This window comes from Notamacropus eugenii, chromosome 5 (genome assembly GCF_028372415.1).
Source record: "Notamacropus eugenii isolate mMacEug1 chromosome 5, mMacEug1.pri_v2, whole genome shotgun sequence".
In the NCBI taxonomy this organism is placed as follows: domain Eukaryota; kingdom Metazoa; phylum Chordata; class Mammalia; order Diprotodontia; family Macropodidae; genus Notamacropus; species Notamacropus eugenii.
Genome location: NC_092876.1, coordinates 25,314,713 through 25,323,572, shown reverse-complemented (window position 1 = coordinate 25,323,572; position 8,860 = coordinate 25,314,713).

Below are 8,860 nucleotides of genomic sequence, written 5' to 3'. Positions count from 1 at the left end.
GGCGGGGCAGCTAGGTGGTGCCATAGTGGATAGAAAGCTGGGCCTAGAATTAAGAAAACCTGAGTTCAAATTCGACCTCAGACACTTACTAGCTGTGTGACCCTGACCAAGTCACTTAACCTCAACTGCCTTAAAAAAAAAGACACTGCAGAAGCCCAGCAGAAAAGCTATGCCATGCCTAATGGGGACCTTCATTTGTACCCCAGGAAGGGGAGCTTGGCCATATGTGTGCTGCAAGCCTGAACCCTTCTTCCTTGAACTCTGTATGTACTGGTGGAAGACTTGTGGGGAGACTTTTGATTCAAGCATAGTGAACACTTGTTTCAAAAATCTAATTGCCTGACTGACTAATTTATTTGTTGTTCAGACTTGTCTGACTCTTGGTGACCCCATTTGGGGTTTTCTTGGCAAAGAGGTTGGGGTGGTTTGCCATTTACTTCTCTAATTCATTTTAAAGAAGAGAAAACTGAGACAAACAGGGTGAAGTGACTTGCCCAAGGTCACACAGCTAGTAAGTATTTGAGACCAGATTTGAAATCAGGCACATGAGTCTACTTGAGTCCAGGTCTGGGTCTCTATGGACTATGGTACCACCTAGCTGTCTGTCAGAGCTATATCCCTGTGCTAATTTTGGCCTAATAATTAACACCAAAAAAACACAGGTGCTCCATCAGCCACCACCACACCATCCATATGTGGAGCCATGAATTACAACAAATGGGGAAGTTCTGAATGCTGTGGATAAGTTCACCTACCTTGGTAGTGTATTTTCCAGGGATGTACACATTGATAATGAGGTTAATGAATGCATTGCCAGAGCTAGGTTAGTGTTTGAGAGGCTCCACAGAAAAGTTTGGGAGAGAAGAGGTATTAGACTGACTACCAAATTGAAGGTCTACAGAACCATTGTGCTGACCTCATTGTTGTGTGCCTGTGAAACATGGACAGTCTACCAGCACCATGCCAGGAAACTGAATTGTTTCCATTTGAACTGTCTTAGGAAGATTCTGAGTATCACCTGGCAGGATAAGGTACCAGACACTAAAGTCCTTGCTTGAGCTGAACTGCCAAATATTCAAATTATGCTTCAGAGAGCACAACTCTGATGGGCTGGCCATGTTATTCTAAAGCTACATGTATGCTTACCAAAAAGACTATTTCATAGAGAACTTGCATGGGGTAGGCGATCACATGGTGGCCAGAAGAAACGATACAGGAACACTCTCAAGGTCTCTCTCAAGAACTTTGGATTTGACTATGCAACATGGGATTCACTGGCACAAGACCGCTCAGCATGGTGTGCCCACATAAAAAGGTGCTGTGCTCTCTGAGCAAAGCAGAATTGAGACAGCACAAAGTAAACGCAAGATGTGCAAATTTGGGATATCTACCCCAAATCTTCATACGGACTATTGGTGCCCAACCTGAGCTCATATTGGTCTGATCAGCCACAGTTGAACACACTGAAATTTCACTTTACAATGGTGATGTCATTTTGGTCCTCTTCGAAGACAAAGGACAACAACCAACCCCTAGAACCCAGAGGGAGAAGTAATAGCATGGTCATGCAAACTGGGTTTGGGAAGGAGTGCCCCAGATCATGCATCACTTATGTTTGTTTGTGTACATACTGAAACTCTCCAGTAGAACATAAGTTCCCTGAGGGAACGGATTATTTTTCATTTTAGTTTCCAATACCTTGCACATATGTATTATTTGTGTTGGCGGACTGGGTCCTTTGATGTTTACACTTTTAGTGTGTGTATCCTTGGCCAAGTTAGAAAACAGGTAGGAACAGAGGTCAGTGCTTCCTCTCCATGTGGCTTGAAGTAATCAATCAATCAGCCAACATTTATTATTAAATACCTACTATGTGCCAGGACAAAAACAAAGCTACCCTTAAATACCACAGGAGGTGTAAGGGCCACAATTAAATGAATTCTCATTCACCCAACCCACTTAAGGTAATTTTGTTAATCCAGTGAGAACACATTGATTGAATTAACTTATTAACCAGAGCTGTTAAACTAAGTGAGAAGATTCCTTAATCAGTGTAGAAGGAGTGAAAGGTGTTTCAGGAAATGCAATAATACTAGAGAAGCATATTGGGATTGATTGAGGACAGCAGTCACTCCTGTGGGGTTTGGCTGAAATAACAAGCACATCGAGCGAATTGAGGTTGGAAAGCCAGCCCTGGAAGAGCCAAGACCTCTGAGAACAAATTTCTTGAGGGGAAGAGAGTTTCTATGTCGTCCTCCATCTTTGCTAGGTGACCTTGTGAAAGGAGAATTTAGAAAGGTTTTGGAGTTCCCACTGGGGTCCAAACAGTCCCTGTAATGGATGGCCCTAGCTGGTGCATTGGGAGACTTGACAACTTAAACCGTCTGAGGAAAGGAAGCTCCTGGACTTTACCGAGAGCCCAGTAGGGAGCTACAGCACAGAAATCCATGAAGGCCCCATGCAGAGAAAAGAAAAGACTTCCCGGTGCTGCAAGACCCTCCTCTGCCCCAAGTGCATTAACCTTAATTCTACTGTCCCCTGGATTCTTTGAGTTCTTGTGGGAGTGGGAAGGTGTGACTCAGACTTTGGGAAGAGGTTTTGTACCAATTGCTCTAACTCTACCAGCTCGGTGGTAGTATTTCCTCCCTTTCCTATTAATTGATAAACATTCGTTAAGCACTTACCATCGGGTCATGAGGAGTCAGAAACTGAAAAACAACTGAACAAGAATACACATGCCAGGCACTCTGCTAAGCGCTGGGTATACAAAAAGAGGCAAAGGACAGTCTTTGCCCTCAAGGAGCTGATAATCCAATGATAAAATAGCTAACCTCGAATTTATACAGCACTTGGCAAATATTATCTTATTTGAGCCTCAGAACATGGCAAGTGTGTCCGGCCTAGAGGCCGAAGGCCTACCTGAGTCTTTCCTTACCTGTCGCAGGTCTTCCGGCTGGCCAAACCGGATAAACGTATGAGAGAAGAGACTTTCCAGAGTCGAACAAGGGTTAGGCTTTATTCAGGGTCTTGGTTACATGTGCAGGGTGAATTCTTCCTCAGGAGAGAGGAATCCTCCTCCTCCCAAGGAGGCAAAGATCTTACAGTAAGAGAATGGGAGTGGGAGAGGGGAGGGACCCTCTGCCCTCTAAAGGCCCTTCAGCGCAGCAAAGAGCGCCTTCAGGCTTTCCTGACCCTACTTAAGCTCTCCCGCCGCATAGTTTGCACGTGAATACTGGGTGTGCTCTCAGCCTTTAGCTAGTAAACAACAGGTGAGCTCAGACCCCAGGCCAATCTCAAGGGTGGGATGCTCTCCCCAGCATGTATCCCACGGAGAAGAGGTGGAGATGCACGAGATAGCCCGTGTCTCACTCCTCAATTCCCAGCTGTTCCCTGGGGGGCCTCATGAGAACTCTAAGGTTTAGAAGTCCTCACTTTTACCTGCCCGAGACTGTCCACATGGAACTGAGCTTACACCCCCTACACAAGTGCTCTTATCACTCCCACTTTACAGATAAGGAAACTAAGGCATGGAGAGATTAAGTGAATGACTCACAGTCATGCAGCTGGTAAGTGTCTGAACTCAGGTCTTCTTGACTCCAAGCACCACCCAGCCTCCTTAAAGAAGAAGAAAATTGGAAAGGTGGGAAGGGCTCACTTTGTGAAAAGCATTGAATGTCAAACCAAGGGGCTTATGGTTGATCCTAAAGGCAATAGGAAGTTATTGGAGTTTATCAAGTAACATGATCAGTAAAATCACTTTGGCTGATCATCAAGAGCTAGAGGAAAGATATGTGCTGTTGCTCCAGGTAGCTTGTCTTTGTCCTTATGGTCTTGAGAATACACATACACACATATTTCTTCCCTTTTTTCTTTCTCTCTCTCTCTCTTTCTCTTTTCTGCTGCCTGATGCTAGAACTTGAAAGTTCCTGTTTAATTCACAATTACATGGCTCAGTGGATAGAGCAACAAGTCTGGAATTGAACTCAGGAAGATGAGTTATAGTTAGAGGCCTCTAGGTGGTGCCATAGCACATTGTGTGCCAGGTCTGGAGTTAGGAAGACTTATCTTCCTGAGTTCAAATCTGGCCTCAGACACCTACTAGTTGTATGACTCTGGGCAAGTCACTTCACCCTGTTTGCCTCAGTTTCCTCATCTGTAAATGCAAACCACTCCAGTATCTTTGCCAAGAAAAGCCCAAATGGGGTCACAGAGAGTTGGAAACAACTGAACAATCTTCTTTGTTTGAACTCAGACTGGTGGAAGGTGGCCCTATGAAATAATTCAACTTGATATACCATGAGAGGCAACAGATGGTGAGCTGAGTCTTGGGAATTTGGGATGTCCAATAGCAGCTCATCCCTGGGTTGGCTATCAGCTGATTGAGTTTTTTGGTCAAGGTAACTCATGAAGATTGTATGTGAAAGTGGAAAGAAGGCTGAATTTGGAGCTTAAGGACTGGACTCAAGCCCCTAAGTCTGCACCTGCTTGCCGGTGACCTTGAGCAAGTCTCTTTGGGTCTCTATTATTTTTCCTGTAAAATGAAGGGAGTTGAACTTAATGAGCTTTACAGTTATTTCCAGCTCTGAATCTATGACCCAAGGACCATAGTGAATAGATAACTCACACCAGAAAGTCATTGATGCTCTAAGCATGAATAATTTGCTTTCTAAACCACAAAGCACTTTGTAAACCCAAGAGACTGAGAGGTTTTTGTGTGTTTGGCATTGGCTCCAGATTTAACTTTTGGATGTCCTTCCTACATGGCCGCCATTAGCTCCCTACCCCTCCTCTTGATCACTTAGTAGCTCTGGATTTGATTCCATTTCCCCCAAGAATGATGCTTCCCACAGCCCCAGTCTAGGACAATGGACAAATAGATATACCCATAGATTTACAGGAGGCAAAATCCAAGAGAAGAGTTAGGAATAAGTCCCATAGCTTCAGACATCTCTATACAAATTTACTAAGCCCAGGTAACAAACAAAATAAACCTGCTATCTTAAGAAAACAGGACCCAAGGAGGGAGAAATTATATTCTGGACCTGATTGTCAGCAGCAAGGAGGCAAAGGAAGAAAAAGAATGAAATGTATATTTAGCTACCTAATAGTGCTCTGAGTTTGCAGTCCTGCACCACAAGGGGCCAAAAGGAGTCTGCTAACAGAGACTGAGTCACCTAATCATATGGAAAACTTGTGGCTTCCTCTAGCACTGGTCATGACAGATTAAGGGGTGAATCAGGAAATGAGACAGACAGTGTTTGCAGAGGTTTCTCAAAGCTTTTTATTTTTGTGGGAAAGATAGGAAACAGAGGCTGGACAATAACACTGTTTAAGTGGATTTGAAATGAGCTGAGTGGTCAGATCCAAAAGCAGTAGTCATTAAAGAATGACTTCATGTCAACTGTGAAGAATGTCTTGAAGAGGTAACATTAAATGAGGCGATACTACATAATAATCTGATACTAATAATACAATGTTAATAATAAAAAATTTATTACAATCTCTCACACAGTAGGTGCTTAATAAATGCTTATTTCTCTTCCCTCCTCAGTGGAATGAGGATGTTCTAAGTATCTCTGCTTGGCCTTGTGAGGTTGAGCATTTTTAACACTCTTGGATAAAGTCATAGATGGATGTTTATCTAATGTGAGAATGAGAAAAATTTAGGAGGTGCATGATGGAATTAGAAAGATCTTGACAGGCTGGAGCAAGGGAGTGGAATAAGATGGAATTTAATAGGGATAGTTTAAACTCAGTCAGTCAGCAAGCATTTGCTAAGTGCCTACAGGCACCAGGCTAAAACGAGGATACAAAAATAATCATTTATTAAGCACCTACTATGTGCCAGAAGGCTGTTGTGACAGGGGCCAGCATCAGGGTGGCATCTGGGGGAGTGAAAGGGAGATATAGGAGAGAAATTGTTCAAAGTAGACATAACAGACTGGACATGTGAAGGGAGGTCAAGAGCAAATTGGATGATGACTTTGAGGTTGTGAGCCTGAGTCACTAAGGAGTCTGCTGGTGTCCTCAACAGTAATAGGAAAATTTGGAAGAGGGAAAGGATTGGGAGTGAGGGTGGGGTAAAGATGAATTCTGTCCAGGGTCAAAATAAAAACTTTGAAGATGGTGGAGAAAAGGCAGGGACCTACACGAACTGTCCCAAATTTTCCCCCAAACAACTTTAAATAATGCCTCAAAACAAATTTTTGAGCAACAGAACCCACAAAAGGATGGGGTGAAACAAAATTTCAGCTCAAGGACAACTTAGAAGGTCTGCAGGAAAGGTATATTGCATCAGGGTGAGAGTGGAGCACAGTCTAGCGTAGTCTACCACACGTGTTGCAGACAAAGCTCCAGCAAACCAGCAGCAGGCTTTGGGGGTGACTGAATCAGGGTTGGCAACAGCTGCTTCTAGACCTCTTAGTGCACAGATGGTAAGGGGGTTGGACAACTGGTCAGACAGAGATTATAGGGGTCTTTTTGTTGGCATTGGGGGAAGGACTCTGATGCATTGCACATACTTGGATCCGGGTTGTAGTCCTAGGGTGAGAAGGAGCACCAGTACATCAGAGCTTGTGGCTGCATGAGAATGGGGACCATGGTCACAGTTCCAGGGTGGAAAAGGGTGCTTGTGGTCTCTCAAAGACCAGAGCACAAGCCAAGACAGTAGGAAACACACCTCTCCTTAGATCATACCACCTTGGAAGAACTAAGAACTTACAGAACCCCAGAACTAGCTCTGAGAACAGGGCCTAAAACTTGGGACAGTGCTCCATCCAGCCCAGGAGCAGAGCCCAACTTCAGCATAGAGTTAAAAGTCAAGAAATTAACTGAAAAATGAACAACAAAAAAGGACCTGATCATAGAAAGTTATTATGGTGATGGGGAAAATCAAGACACAAACTCAGAAGACAAGAAAGTCAAAACTGATACATGCAAAGCATCAAAGAAGAATGTGAATTGATCTCAGGTCCCAAAAGAATTCCTGGAAGGGCTCAAAAAGATTTTTAAAAGTCAACAAAGAGAGATAGATGAAAAATTGGGAAAAGAAATGAGAGTGATGCAAGAAAATCATGAAAAGAGTCAACAGTGTGGTAAATGAGGCACAAAAATCCACTGAAGAGATAAGAGCTCCTTAAAAAGCAGAACTGACCAAATTAAAAAGGTGGTACAAAGCTCACTGATGAAAATAATGCCTTAAAAATTAGAATTGGACAAATGGAAGCTAATGATTCCATGAGGCATCAGAAACAATAAAACAAAGTCAAAAGAATGAAAAACTAGAAGAAAATGTGAAATATCTTATTGGAGAAACAACTGATTTATAAAATATACTGAGGAGAGGTAATTTTAAAATCATTGGACTACCTGAAAACCATGATTGAAAAAAAAGTTATCATCTTTCAAGGAATTATCACAGAAAACTGCCCTGATATTCTAGAACCAATTCTATTATGGCCCAATTCCAGAGCTCCCAGGTCAAGGAGAAAATGCTGCATGCAGCCAGAAGGAAACAATTCACATATTTTGGGGCCACGGTCAGCATAACACAAGATTCAGTAGCTTCCACATTACAGGATTGGAGGGGGAAAATGTGATATTCCAGAGGACAAAGGAAATAGATTACAACCAAGAGTAACTGACCCAGTGAAACTGAGTATAATCCTTCAGAGGAAAAAAATGGATATTTAATGAAATAGAGGATTTTCAAGCATTCCTGATGAAAAGACCAGAGCTGAATAGAAAATTTGACTTTTAAATATGAGAGAATACATTGAGAGAAACATAAAAAAAGTAAATAGGAAAGAGAAAACACAAGGGATTCACTAAATTAAAGCTGTTTGCATTCCTACATGTGAAGATGATACTTGAAACTCCTAGGAACTTTCTAATTAAGGCAATTAGAAGGAGTATATATAGACAGAAGGCATGGGTGTGAATCAAAGGTTATGAAATGATAACTAAAAAAATAAAATTAGGGGATTGTTGGGGGTGTAAGCTCAGTTTTCACGTGGACAGTCTCGGGCAGGTAAAAGTGAGGACTTCTAAACCTCAGAGTTCTCACGAGGCCCCCCAGGGAACAGCTGGGGATTGAGGCGTGAAACACGAGCTATCTTGTGTATTTCCACCTCTTCTCAGTGGAAACTTGCTGGGGAGAGCATCCCACCCTTGAGATTGGTCCGTGGTCTGAGCACACCTGTTGTTAATTAGCTAGGGGCTGAAAGCAGGCACGGTATTCACGTGCAAACTATGTGGCTGGGAGAGCTTAAGTAGGGACAGGAAAGCCTGAAGGCCCTCTTCTTTTCTTCGGCGCCCTTGGAGGGAAGAGGGTCCCTTCTTCTTCTGCTCCCATCCTCTTGCTGTATGATCCTTGCCCCTTGGGAGGAGGAGGATTCCTTTCTCCTAGGGAAGAACTCACCTTGCGTATGGATACTTAACTAAGACCCTGAATAAAGCCTAACCCTTGTTTGACTCTGGAAAGTCTCTTCTCTCAATACGTTTATTCGGCTGATCACCGAAGACCTGCGAAAGGTAAGAAGACTCGGGTAGCTCATTGGCCTCTAGGTCGAACAGGGGATGAAAAAGAAGAATAAACTAGGAGGAGAAAAGGAAAGGGAGAATGGAGTAAATTATCTCACATAAAAGAGGAAATGAAAGAGTTTTTACAGCGGAGAAGATAAAGGAGGTAGGGGGGAGTGCTTAAACCTTACTTTCATCAGAATTGGCTCAAAAAGGGAATAACATACACACTCAGTTAGGTATAGAAATGTATATTACCCTATAGGAAGGTAGGAGGGGAAGGGGATAAGAGAAGGAGGAGGATAGAAGGGAAGGGTGATTGGGGGAAGTGGTTAAAAGC